This window comes from Arachis ipaensis, chromosome B02, assembly GCF_000816755.2.
Source record: "Arachis ipaensis cultivar K30076 chromosome B02, Araip1.1, whole genome shotgun sequence".
NCBI lineage: Eukaryota > Viridiplantae > Streptophyta > Magnoliopsida > Fabales > Fabaceae > Arachis > Arachis ipaensis.
The window spans coordinates 80965536-80979140 of NC_029786.2; the positions used below are offsets into that span (position 1 = coordinate 80965536).

General features: G+C 32.9%; 1 long non-coding RNA gene across 1 annotated transcript; it reads right to left on the reverse strand.

The window, feature by feature from the left end:
* On the reverse strand, window positions 6235–8063 carry LOC110268919. Its single transcript, XR_002357665.1, has 7 exons — window positions 7795–8063; window positions 7565–7670; window positions 7407–7486; window positions 7168–7313; window positions 6970–7045; window positions 6626–6695; window positions 6235–6432 (listed from the first exon to the last, which is right to left on the reverse strand). It is a non-coding gene; the product is annotated as an uncharacterized LOC110268919 (long non-coding RNA).

Here is a 13605-nt window from a genome sequence, read left to right on the forward strand (position 1 = left end):
TATCAGTTGCTTCCTTAGCAATCTGCTCGAGCAGAAGAATCTGTGTCTAGTGGGCCAACCATGGTCTCCCAGGAGTCTCAAGTGCATCCAGTTGAGGGAACTTGGATTCATGAAAATATATCATCATTAAAATAAACATGCAACCATCAACAAATCGTTTCTTTCCCTGTTTTCGGGCTTCGATACCCTTCCTCAAGAAGCTCAGCACATGAGTTGCCCAATCCCATTGTTGGATGTTGTCCACACAAAGGGCAGGGGGCTTATGGATTGGAGAGGCTGTGCTCACCGTCATCGGCAGCAAGAAGTATTTTTGGACAAAGACGACAAAAGTGCTCTTGAACTTCTTACGGTTCACCTCCCCTTCAACACTCACATCAAGGACAGACTTTGTCAAAGATGCCAATATAGCACTTTTGAAGCTGTCGATTATCTGCTTATTTTGCTCACTGAGTCTGCCGTACTCAACTTTCTCAAGAAAACAATTCCCTACAACATTTTAATAGCAACAAACCAGTCAAAAAAAGGCTCAGTTTCATTTTCTATACCCAAATGAACTGAAAATAAAGGAATCAAAGAACCGAAATAAGCACAAGTTGAAGGGATATTACCACCGTGGTTTATGCCCAGCGCATCTCCTACCTTGGCAGGTGTTATGTATATTCTACCATGCAGAGTATCCAAGTATCCATAATAGACATCATAGCAAGCAATCAATTCTCTCAAGAGCTTGTGAGAGACATTCATTTCTGGGATATGTGCCAGCGCACCGAATCTCATTTCCTCAACAATATCTCTCTTTTCTTGACTTATTACCTTGAACACCCTCGCTATTGCAAGGTTTTGAAATAGTATGTTATGATATGTTTATAATACAAAATAGAGTTTATTTGAATAAAAGGCAATAAATATATTTAATGTGTATATATGCTTACGTTATAGTGCGGCTTCTGCTTTTTGGTCACCATCATCTTTTTAATTTTTGCTGTTAGGATAGAAAAATTTTGTCAATACTTCACTCAATACACCGACAAGCACAACCATGCATATTTTAATCAAGTGAATGTAAATCAACAACTCTAATGAACCGAACTCCATTCACATTTGAATAAAACGTTACAAACATTCAATCATCAAGAAAAATATTTCTGCATATAAAAGAACTCAACTGAACATTTAACAATCAAGTGAATGGAAATCATCAACTCCAATGAACCGAACCCATTTCATGTTTGAATAAAATGTGATAAAATTCATTCAGCAAGAAAAAAGTTTTAATGCAAAAGAACTCAACTGAACACATAACAATCAAGTGAATGAAAATCACCAACTCTAATGAACTGATCTCCATTCATGTTTTGAATAAAACATGATAAACATTCAATCAGCAAGAAAATATTTTTGCATGCAAAAGAATTCAACTGAACACACTAACAATCAAGTGAATCTAAATCACCAACTCCAATGAACCGTACTATATATCACAAAAAATAACAACACATTTCCATTTGTATGCCCAAGTTACGCAGAAAAAATAGAATTAGAATAACTCAATCTACTAAATGAAGCAAATCAATCCACTAAACCTTAAATCTAACTAGGAGAAATGCGAAAACATGAGATTTTAAATGAACAGTAGTTTTCTCATACCTCTCGCAGTCTCTGTTCTTGATTTTGTTTGTTTTTTCTTCTTCCTTTCGAAAGCTTAATACGATTCTGGAGTAGAAGCAGTTTCCACAGAGAACACGAACAAGCTTTGAGAGATTGAGAGAGATTTGAACTCCAGTAGCGGTTTCGAGGTTGAAGAAGGAACGTTGTTTCATAATGAAGGCGCGAATGAATGTCAAACATTTTGGGAGTTTGGGCGCGTGTAATACACGCTCGTTTAATGGGATTGGGTTTTTTTGGTGTTGGTCCAACATGGATAGAAAATTATATGGATGTGTAGCCCAACTCTTTTTTTTATTATTCATGATATCTTTTAGTATGATAGACAAAAAACTTGCAGTGTGTCACAATTTCACATCACACGTGTGTGTATGCATGTTGACGGCCCTTTTGGTGGAAAAAATAATTTTAATGTACTGTTAGTATAATGTAATTTTACACATTCATCGAATTACGTAACATTATGTCAATAAAATTAACAATGATAATCACAAAAAAGTGACGATTTTGTAAAATATTTTGTACCGTCAATGCATCAAAATTAGACATCGTTCTACTACTGGTTATTGTTTGTTTTTTGGCAAAGCTCTCATTTCTTAGCGAGCTAAGAAGCAAACGTTCACTGCTCGCTCAAGCACAAAAGCTGAATACCGTGCTCTCGTTGACACCATTGCTGAGGTTATCTCGATTCATTGGCTTCTCGAAGACTTGAGTGCTCCTCAGTCGTCCCCAACTGATATTTTTTGTGACAACCGCAGTGCTATTCAGATTGCGCATAATAATGTGTTTCATGAATGCACCAAACTCATTGAGATTGATTGTCACTTTTTCTGGCAACGTCTCTTTGTTGATGCTATTCGCCTTGTCGCTGTTGGAACTCTGGATCAAACTACTGATATCTTCACATAGGCTCATTATCCTACTTGTTTTCGGACTCTAGTATCCAAACTCAATATGGTATCCTTAGCTCACACTTGAGTTTGAGGGGTGATGTTAGAGTATAATTAGAATCAATTTAGATCAATTAGTATCAATTATATTTATATAGCACATTTGTATATTAATTGGAGGATTGTATGCTTTAATTGCTTTGATTCTTCTAGCACCTATATATACCCCTATAAATTGTACCTTTGAGACTCACTCAATGATACACCAAACTTTTTTCAGTTTAGTCTCTTGTTTCTAACAGCCTTTACGCCTATAGCGAGATGCTGGGGAAGCAACACGTGCAAGACTGGGCAGTTGCATCTTCTGCTACTTTTGCTCATTGTCTTCCCATAACCAGGGAGAAAGGGAAAGGAAAAACAATGTGTTTATGCATGAAAGTATTTTATTTATTTATGTTAATAAGGTATATTTATATTAATATGTTTATGATTAATANTGATATTGCACAAGGAATAATAAAAGATATTAGACTCGCACAAGTAAATTTTACACCATCATTTGTATATGGTATAATCTCACCATCAAAATATACTAATAAATACACATTAGCTTCCATTGCTTTCATATAAAATTTTTTGAACTCTAATACTCTTACATTTAGAAGAGTTTAGTTCTAAAAGAAAGTGAATGAATGTGTTTTTATTTTGTGGGATTAACTTCTTTATGTAGGGAGAAAGAACTAATTTTTTAACTGTTTTTCGACCCCAAAACGGTAAAAGTTTGTTTGTAATAGTATTAACTTATTTTCATAAAGTGAGCTACTCGCAGTATACGAATATCTGAAAATGTGATTTCAATTCTGCAAATTATTTTTAAGGTTAAATACAATTTTAGACCCTAAGATTTAGACTAAAAATTTTGTTCGTCTCCACTCGTTTTTTGCATTTGAATTCGTCACTAAACTCTAACTTTGTTTTAAAATCGTCAATAGGAATGAATTCTAAATTAAAAATGTTGGGAACAAAGTAAATTTTTTGACTTAAATCTTAGGGATCAAAATCATACTTAATCCTATTTTTTATTAAAAAATAGAAAATTCTCTCATGCACTACGAGAGAGGATTCTAAAACTAAAAAAAAGGAAATTCTCTTCTCACTTGCAGCAAGATAGCTTTATAAATTAAAAAAAAAAATCTTCTCACTTGCAACAATATAGCTTTATACTAAAATTAGTGCAATTGAATCACATGTCATTGTAAACCAGAAGTTTACGAGCCCAAATGAATTTATAACTTGGCATGATCGACTGGGTCATCTTGGAACAACAATGATACGAAGAATTATTGAAAACTCCCATGGATATTTACTAAAGAACTAGAAGATTCTTAAATCTAGTGAATTTTGTTGTGCAGCATGTTCTCAAGGAAAGCTAATTTTAAGGCCATCACCAGTAAAGATTGGATTTGAGTCCCCTGAATTCCTAGAAATGATTCAAGGCGATATATGTGGATCTATTCATCTACCATATGGATCTTTTAGATATTTTATGGTCCTAATAGACGCATCTTCGAGATGGTCACATGTGTGCTTATTGTCTTCTCGCAATTTAGCGTTTGCAAGATTACTTGCTCAAATTATTCGATTAAAAACACAATTTCCAAAAATCCAATCAAAACAATTCGTCTTGATAATGCTAGTGAATTTACTTCCTAAGCCTTTGATGCTTATTGTATGGCTAACGGAATAAGTATTGAACATCCAGTAGCTCAATGTTCACACACAAAATGGTTTAGCAGAATCACTTATTAAACGCCTCCAATTAATTGCTAGACCCTTACTTATGAGAACAAATCTCCCAACCTTGTCTTGGGGGTATGCTATTTTACATGCCGCAGCATTTATTCATTTGAGGCCAATAAGTTACCATCAGTTCTCTCCTATGCAATTAGCTTTTGGCCAGTAGTCAAATGTTTTCCATTTAAGAATATTCGGGTGTGCGATATATGTTCCCATTGCACCACCTTCTCGCACCAAAATGGGACCCCAAATAAAATTGGGGATATATGTTAGATATGATTCTCCTTCTATAGTGAGGTATCTTGAGATACAAACTGGAGATGTATTTAAACCCGATTTGCAGATTGTCATTTAGGGAGAATAAGCTTCCTAAAAAAGAACTTAATTGGAATGCATCATCCTTGATGCATTTAGATCCTCGATCAGGGCAATGTGAACTAGAAGTTCAAAAGATTATACATTTGCAAAGAATAGCAAATGAATTTCCTGATGCATTTTCTGATACAAAGAGGATAACCAAATCTTATATACCAACTGAAAATGCCCCAATTCGAATTGATGTCCTAGTTGGACAAGTGGCCACTAAAACAAATTCACACCAGGAGCGTGGTAGACTTGTCAGTTCCAAAGACAAAAATTCTTGAAAAAGAAAAGAGGTAAATACTATTCCTATTGAAAAAGATAAAGACATAGTAAAGACACCTGCAGTTCCAAAATTCTGATATAATTTGGCGCCAGAAGATATTCAGGTTCATGAAAATTGTGAAAATGACAAGATCTTGATAAATTATTCATTATAGGATAAAAATAGGATCGAAATAAGACAACTGTCAATGAAATATTTTCATATAATATGGCATTACACATCATGCATGAAAGTAAGGATCTTGAGCTAAGAACAGTCGAAGAATGTCGACAAAGGAATGATTGGCCAAAATGGGAAGAATCTATGAAGACTGAGTTAAACTCACTTGCAAAACGTGAAGTCTTTAGACCTGTAGTCCGTACACCAGAAGATGTAAAATCTGTTGGATATTGATGGGTATTTTTGAGAAAACAAATGAGAAAAATAAAGTTGTACGCTATAAGGCTCGACTTGTCGCACAAGGTTTTTCAAAAAGGCCCTGTATAGATTATGAAGAAACATATTCCCCTGTAGTAGATGTAATAACATTGCGTTATTTGCTCAGTTTATCCGCATTCCATAAACTACATATGTATTTAATGGATGTGGTAACAGCCTACTTATACGGATCATTAGATCGTGATATCTATATGAAAGTCCCTAAAGGATTAAAGATCATCCAATGAATATTCACACGGGTTATACTCAATCAAATTACAAAGATCTTTATATGGTCTAAAGAAATTTTGACGAATGTGGTATAGTCGTCTTACTGAGTATCTGGCCATAAACGGATTCACTACAAGAAAATAAGCATTTTGCCACGCTTTTAAAGCATGCTGAAAAGTGCAAAAAAGCGTGCCAATGACTTTTTGCCACGCTTTTTGAGCTATCGACACGTTTTTGAAGGGGTCACATCTGCAAGTGTGCCAGTTGCTCTATCGGCACACTTTCTTTTTTACCACGCTTTCATCTGTTACCACGCTTTAAAAGCGTGGTCATATGTATAACCCTATAGCTACGCTTTAAAAGCGTACCAAAAATTGAAAGATATGGCTACGCTTTTGAAGCGTGCCAATAGTAAAAGATATGACTTCGCTTTTGAAGCGTGCCAATAGTCGAAGATACATGGACCTATTGCGATACTTTTAAAGCGTGGCTATATCCCTATCAAATTAAAAAAAATATGGCATGTGCTTTTACACGTACTTTAATGCACTCTAAAAACAATAAGAAACATTGACAAAAATCTGTGAATATCATTTAAAAAAATTAATTAATGAAAATTAGTATTACATTAATAAAATTCAAACCAAATTAGCTATATCAATCTCTTTTAACCAAAGTAGTTATAAAATACATTGGGATAAAAAATATCAATCTCTCCCTCTTCATTGTAGCTTCATGTTGCTTCTTCTCATGACTTAACTGGATTCTGTGAGCCTTTACTCTTGCCTGAACTCGAACCATAGCCAAGTCAGTGAAGGCACGTAACACGCTTCCATTTTTTTCCTCACAAGTTTATAGACATTAAACACATTGCATTGAACCAACATACAAGTGTTAACATTTGAAGACACTTATTTGGGAATAAATCTATGTAGATTATACATAAATCAAGAAAATTTTAGACTTGAAGAAAATATACTTGCCAAAAACTGTTGGTCCAACACCAAAAACCATTAGCAAAGTTAAAGCAGCTTTGTATGTTGGTATCCCTGAAATATAGTAAAAATCAAACAACTAATTATTAAGAAAGAACCTATTCAATAAAAATACAAGATTCTACCATCTTTTAATAATCAACACTGCCCCAAATTTATCTAATGCAATCATTCATAATCCTAAATAATCTTATGTAACCACCCATCCATGTAATCATCCTAATCTTTGCAATATAAAGTTCATGTCCATGTGGGATTTTACCACCCAGAATTTAGTCCCACACATAGCAACAGTTTCAAAATTATAATACAAATGCTACTAAAGTACCAGTTCTAGTTGCTTGAATGCGCTTGTTAGCCTATTCCAGTATTTTATTTACAGCTTCAACTGACTCCATACGAACCTAAAAGAAAATTACAGAAGAATGTCATGAAACATCTTAATAACATCATTCATTTCAGTTGTAATAAATAGTTAAAGCAAGCCAGTAACATCAAATTATTTGAAAGATATTGTCAATCAAACCTTCCAATCAGGACTTTCCAAGCTCTTCAGAAGATTAGGAGTAATCTTTCTACTAATGTCTTCACGAGGCAAGCTATCCAACTCACCAGCAGTAATTAAGGAAGATGAGTCTGATGTTTTGACTGATCTCTTGGGAGTTGCAGATGCTCCATGAAGTAAAGAAATGAAAAAAAAATTGGACAATTGGAACATTAAGAAACAAAAAAGATTTAACAGAAAATACATCATGAATAGCATACCTCATATGGATTCTTCTCATACTCAGTATCAAGAGCACTGAGCAATGCAGGCTTAACATCAGTAAGGAACTCTTTAATATCTGCACAGGAAAAACTTTAGAACCTTGTAACAAATAAATAATGAGGGAAGGGCATTCAAAAGTTAATGTAGTAGTAACCTGGACCAACAAATCTATACGGAACACCGAAAAGCTTAGTTGAAGCATTTCTAGTGGCAGCTGCACTTGACTGCAGCCCAGTTTCTTTCAGAAAATCAATTAACTCCTGCAAAACAGGATTGCATTAGAACATACAAACTAGAACCAACACTTGAAGAGTATCCGTAAGATAATAATACAATAAAATACTAGCATATTTAAACAAAAGCATGTGAATTCAGAAAACACACCTTAAGCTTTATATATGATACACCAAAATCATCAACAGCTAAACCCATCCACAAAAGTCCCTCAATAAGAACTTTAGGATTCTTATGCTCCTTCATGATCTTGTAGAGCTACATGAAAAAAATAGTTATTTTAGTAGATCATATGTTAAAATATTAAAAAAAGCAAAAGCAAAGAAAGGTATATAGTTCAAATTAAGCTTAATATGAATAAATAGTACATAAAAGAAAAACATTTAAAATCTAAACAAAATCAATAACAGATACAAGATTTTTAGAACTTCGTTGCTTTAAGCCACTTTACTTTCTTATTATATGACCTATGACGCATGAGTACTAATACATGGCATGAACATAATACAATATTGTTACAAAGATACAACAATATTTAAAAACTCGAAGAAGTGATACAGCTAAGTATAATATATATTTAAAGAATGATGACCTACACTACAAGAAAGTACCAGAATAGCGACTGATTTGGTGATCAATACAGAATTTTCAGGACCAAATCAATATTGGTCACTAATAGCAACCGAATTAGCAACCAATAAGTTTTAAAAACAACCAAAATAAAATCAGTCACTAAAATCAGTCGCTATTTTTTTATTTAGCGACCGATTTTGCAACTGATAGTGAAATAGGATGAACAATTGTTTGGTTGCTAATTTAGTCGCTAAATTAATGGTCACTAAATCGGTTGCTAATTGTTAATTTAGCGACTGATTTTAGTGACTAACATAATCGGTCACTAATAGCCATCGAATTAGCGACTGACTAGTTTTATACAACTTGAATATAAACAGTCGCCATTTTTTAATTTAGCGACTGAATTAGCAACCAAAACAAAAGAAGGAATATCCTTGGGACTCTTGGTCACCAAATCGGTCGCTTTTTTTTAATTCAGCGACCGATTTTATAAATTAATCAATTACAAAAGCTGTCGCTAAGTTAAAAAAATGATATTATCTAAATTACCCAACCTAACCCTAAGCCACCCACACCATTCTCATCTCCTCCAATCTTCTTCTCGCGTTCTCGTCTTTTTTGCCACCCGCTCCGGCCAGGTTCACACATTCTCTCTCTTTCTCTCTCTCTCTCTCTCTCTCTGAATTCTTTTTCTAATTATTGCTTTTCGTCATTTGCATTGATGCCAGCTCACGGAGGAAGAAGCAAATCAGATCTGTTTCAAAGAGGTAAATAAAAACGCTCTTTCTCTCATATCTGTTTTCAGATTTTTTTTTTCCTCTGTTTTTTTATTTCTTTGTTCTCTGATCTGATCCTACAACCCTTCCAAGAGAAAGAAATCGAGTGCTCCACACACACCCTGTCCTATCATACGAACATCTCTCTCTCTCTCTCTCTCTCTAATACCATCGTAAAGGTCTTCCGATTAGGATTCCGGGCACGGATTGTGGAACCTTCTCAAAGCTTCTTCCATCTTACTGTTCCAATTTTGCAAAGGTAATCGCTTTCTTCTAATTCTTTTAGCTCGGTTATTTTATTTTGGCGCTGGTGAATTTATGAGAATTTTTGTTCTGTAATCAGCTTGATATGCAGTTTCATTTTTTTTCCTTGAAAGAAAGATTATATGTAATGTAATGTGAGGCAGTATAAATTAAAATTCATTATTAATTGGTTGTTTTTGAAACATTGAAGGATGTGTGTGAAGTGTGAACTATGTTACAGTACATTAAGGGGATTTTTCTCTTGTTACAGGAGTTGTTTTTATTTCAGGTTTTAGTGTTGGTGTTGGTATTGGTGTTGGATTTGGATCATACCAGAGTTAGAGTTTACTCTCTTCATCTTATAGTTTCACAGCACCATAAGCATGACACACACTTATTAACAAGTGATTTTAATAAAACTGATTTTAAAAGAGAAAATAAAGAAGAGAGAAGCGTAGGCAATTTGAGCATCAGTTTTAAAAAGCTCAATTTGAATAGCTTCATGGATGAACCAATAAGCAATTATTTATATTGTAATCCGTTAAGCTTGCTTTCAAATCTGTAACAGAATTTTTAGGATCAGTTGAGATACTTAGAGTTACATATAAAGTTGTTGAGAACATAACAGAAGTTCATTCATTACCATAATGGATACTTTTCTTACCCTTGTCAAATAATTTGTGTTTAAAAGAGGGTGTGGTGAACCTTGCTTATCTAAGAATTTCTCTTACGTGTTTGAAACTTTCAGAATTTTGGTGTTCTCATGATCCCAACAGTACCACAATAGCTTGCTGTCCATTGCTGGAATCTCTGGATTTTGCCAGGTTGTTCCTCTCTCCACTATTATATGTTTTGATGACTTTATTGAGATTATTGCTGAAGAGCCAGAACAATTCAACAATAGAAGCAAAGAAGGTAAAAAGAGTTACATAAATCTTTTTCATACATAAATTATATATACATAAAGTTCAATTTTAATGCATGCACTACAGTATATAAAAATTATATTTGTTTTTTCACATAACCATTCACATTATTAATGTAAAAAGAAATTACTTTTTTGCTTGAGGATGCATCAAAATTAGATTCTATTATATTATAAATGCTGAAAATAAAATAGTTTGATTATTGAATTTACAGGAACTTGTAAAAGCATGCTCAAAGAAGTTCATAAAAATCATGACTATATTGTAATTGATGATGGTGATGATGATGGTGATGATGAAAGGCACTCTAAACCACTCTTAATGAAAAAGAGAACCAACACAGAAGGTAATTGAAACCTATAAGTACTTCAAGTCCTTTGATTATTTATATTTTATATTTGTTTATTTCGTTATTCACTCATATTTTATATTTGTTTATGTCAGAATTGATTTGGACCTTCGTTCAGTTAGAGAAAGAATTAACAGATAGCAACTAGTAGTTATTCACATCCCTATTATAGACCAAGTGGCAGATTTATTAATCAAGCCCCTCTCCTCTCTTAATTTTAATAGGTTCAAAACTAAACTCAAGATCTTAACCAAACTGACCATGAATTTGTTAGTCTGTTAGTTTCGGTTTCAGTTAGTATTAGTATTACGTAAAATTAAGTTCTGTTTGAAAAAATCGTTCAATATATTTTTACTCGCTACATCTCTTCTTCCTTCTTAATTAGCAGAAACGTATTTCTGTTTGTTCTAATTTTTACAGCAATCTATTCTTCTATTTCTTGATTTCTGGTACCTATCAGATCAAATAATTTTTTATTTTCCTTAGTACATTCAAGTGGGGCAATCAATCTACTGAATAATTCAATCCTAGAAAGAACTACATACCTAGAATGACAAAGGAAAATATACATAACAAACAAACTCTTGCTAGAAAATGTGGTTGTTGTACACTAATAATTTAAACAAAAACAAAAATTCTCATCAATTAAGTCATATATTAATTAGCCATATAAGCTAAAGTTTGTGTAGTCATATATATAAAAACTAAACACCAGAATGAGAATGATCCTTATGGAGGGCTTGGAATGAAACATGAAGAAAGTAATTAATTCTGACAATTCTTTGTCGTTAGTATTGGAGGTAGTTTAGTTTAATTTATTCTTGTTAGTTGGAACTTCAAATTGAACATGGGTCTGGATTCTAATTTTTCTGCAACTTTTGGAATATTTATAGTAAAATATTTAGATATATTGACATAAAACTATAAAAGTACATTCTCTTATTTTGCAAACTTTCTAATATGTTTTTTGCTTATTTATCTTATTCTTTGAATTTGAGGATAAGAAAAACTATCATCAGAATATCTTTATACGATATTTGATAAGAAAAAAAATAACCAAAACTGTATGGTTTGCTTAGCAAGAAGTTGGTAGTTGAAAGTGTAAACCAATCAATTCTTAATTAGTATAGGCTCAATTGTAAATTGAATGAAGAATAAAAGAGCATTAGTTTTTATGTAATGTTTTATCTTAATATGTTTTTATATGGACTGTTATTTTAACCTTTCTTTGTTACATTCATGTTTTAGTCTCACTCTATTGCTTTTGTACTAGTGCATTCTGCTATTATTTATGTACTATGTAATTTTGAAATAAATTTGAACTTGATAAAACCTTTACTACAGGAGAATGAAATGATGATTAATTGTTTCCCTATTGGTTTGATTAATTTGAACTTGAATTTATTGAAGTGCTCACATTTCACTAAATTCGTGTTTCAGCATTTTCATCCCAAAAAAAAAATTTCTTTGACACTATTAAAGTTGACTTATATGAGTTCTATCTTTTTATTCAGTGGTCCTCGTGAAGATGCAACTCGTATTGGGTCTGCTGGAGTTGTTAGGAGGCAGGCTGTTGATATCTTGCCTCTTTGCCGTGTCAATCAGGCCATCTATCTTCTAACAACAGGTGCGCGAGAAGCTGCTTTCAGGAACATTAAGACAATTGTCGAATGCTTGGCTGATGAACTTATTAACGCAGCAAAAGGTTCATCGAATAGGTATCTATAATTTAAATCTATTAATATAATAGATGCAATTCTTTGTCTATGTAGTGACAAGAAAGTTATGTCATTACATTTACTCTTCATCGTACTAATGAATGCTGAAATTAATATTTCCATTTCAGCTATGCTATCAAGAAAAAAGGATGAGATAGAGAGAGTCGCCAAGGCTAATCGTTAAACAGCTTTTGGAAGTAGCCTTAGTGATGAGAATTATTTTGTTTTGTTTTTTCAGCATCATTTATTAAAAAGTGTTATTCCCAAACAAGGTGGATATACTTTTGCATATGGCCTTTACTTGCTATTATTTTGCTGGATTTACATGTCATGAACAATTTTGTTGCTTCGAGATTTTTATGTTTAAATAAAAATTTATTTGTATTAGAATCCATTTTTTATTTTATCTTTTTGAGATTTTCAATAATTATTGGCATTCGATCTTAATAAATAGTTATCTATCTTTGATTATTTAGATATTTTGTTGAGTTAGAATTATATTTATAAATTAAATTTTAATAGTGATATATGTGAAATTTAGTTAAAATTTGTAATTAGAAAGCAGCAGTAGAGACTGATTTAGCAACCGATTTTAGAATTTTGAAGTTAGCTATTAGCGACTGAAAATTTAGCGACCGATTTAGTAACTAAAATATTGGTCTCCATTTAGCGACTTTATACCTCAGCGACCGATTTAGTGACCGAAATATTGGTTGCTATTTAGCGATCGATCTTGTTAGCGACCGATTTAGCGACCAAAATTAATTTGTATGGTTAGGTGGTCTTGGATGAAAACTGGTCACGAAAATCGGTCACTAAATATTAGCGACCAACATCGGTTGCTATTTTGAATTTAGCCACCAAGGTTCTAGCGACTACCAGAATCGGTCGCTAAATTGGTCGGTATTCTGATAATTTCTTGTAGTGCTACAATGCCTTTAAGGTTGCTCGATTTTCTAGCAATAACGAATCATCCATGGTAAAAAATCTAGACAAGACAAATAAGAAGATAAGGATATTTAAGAATAAGTGTGAGAAACTGAAGACGACCTCATGAATATATAATGTAGAAATTGACCTAATCAGATTTGATTTGACAGATGATCCACAGAATTTTGCTGATGATGATCATGTAAGCCCTGCTTCAAGCAAAATGGTTCAATCATCTTCCTTAATGATTTCCTTCCCCAACTCATGAAGATTAGTGTTTAAATTACTGCAATCCTCAAAGACAAATTACTAAGAATCAGATATTTTTCTAAGAGATTTTTTTTATGCTTTTCAGGTCTCAAAATCTTAGAGGGAGAGGTTAAAACCATCAAATACAAGTCAGTAAAAATGAGTATTATATCTAGTTTAATTGGAGAATGTGC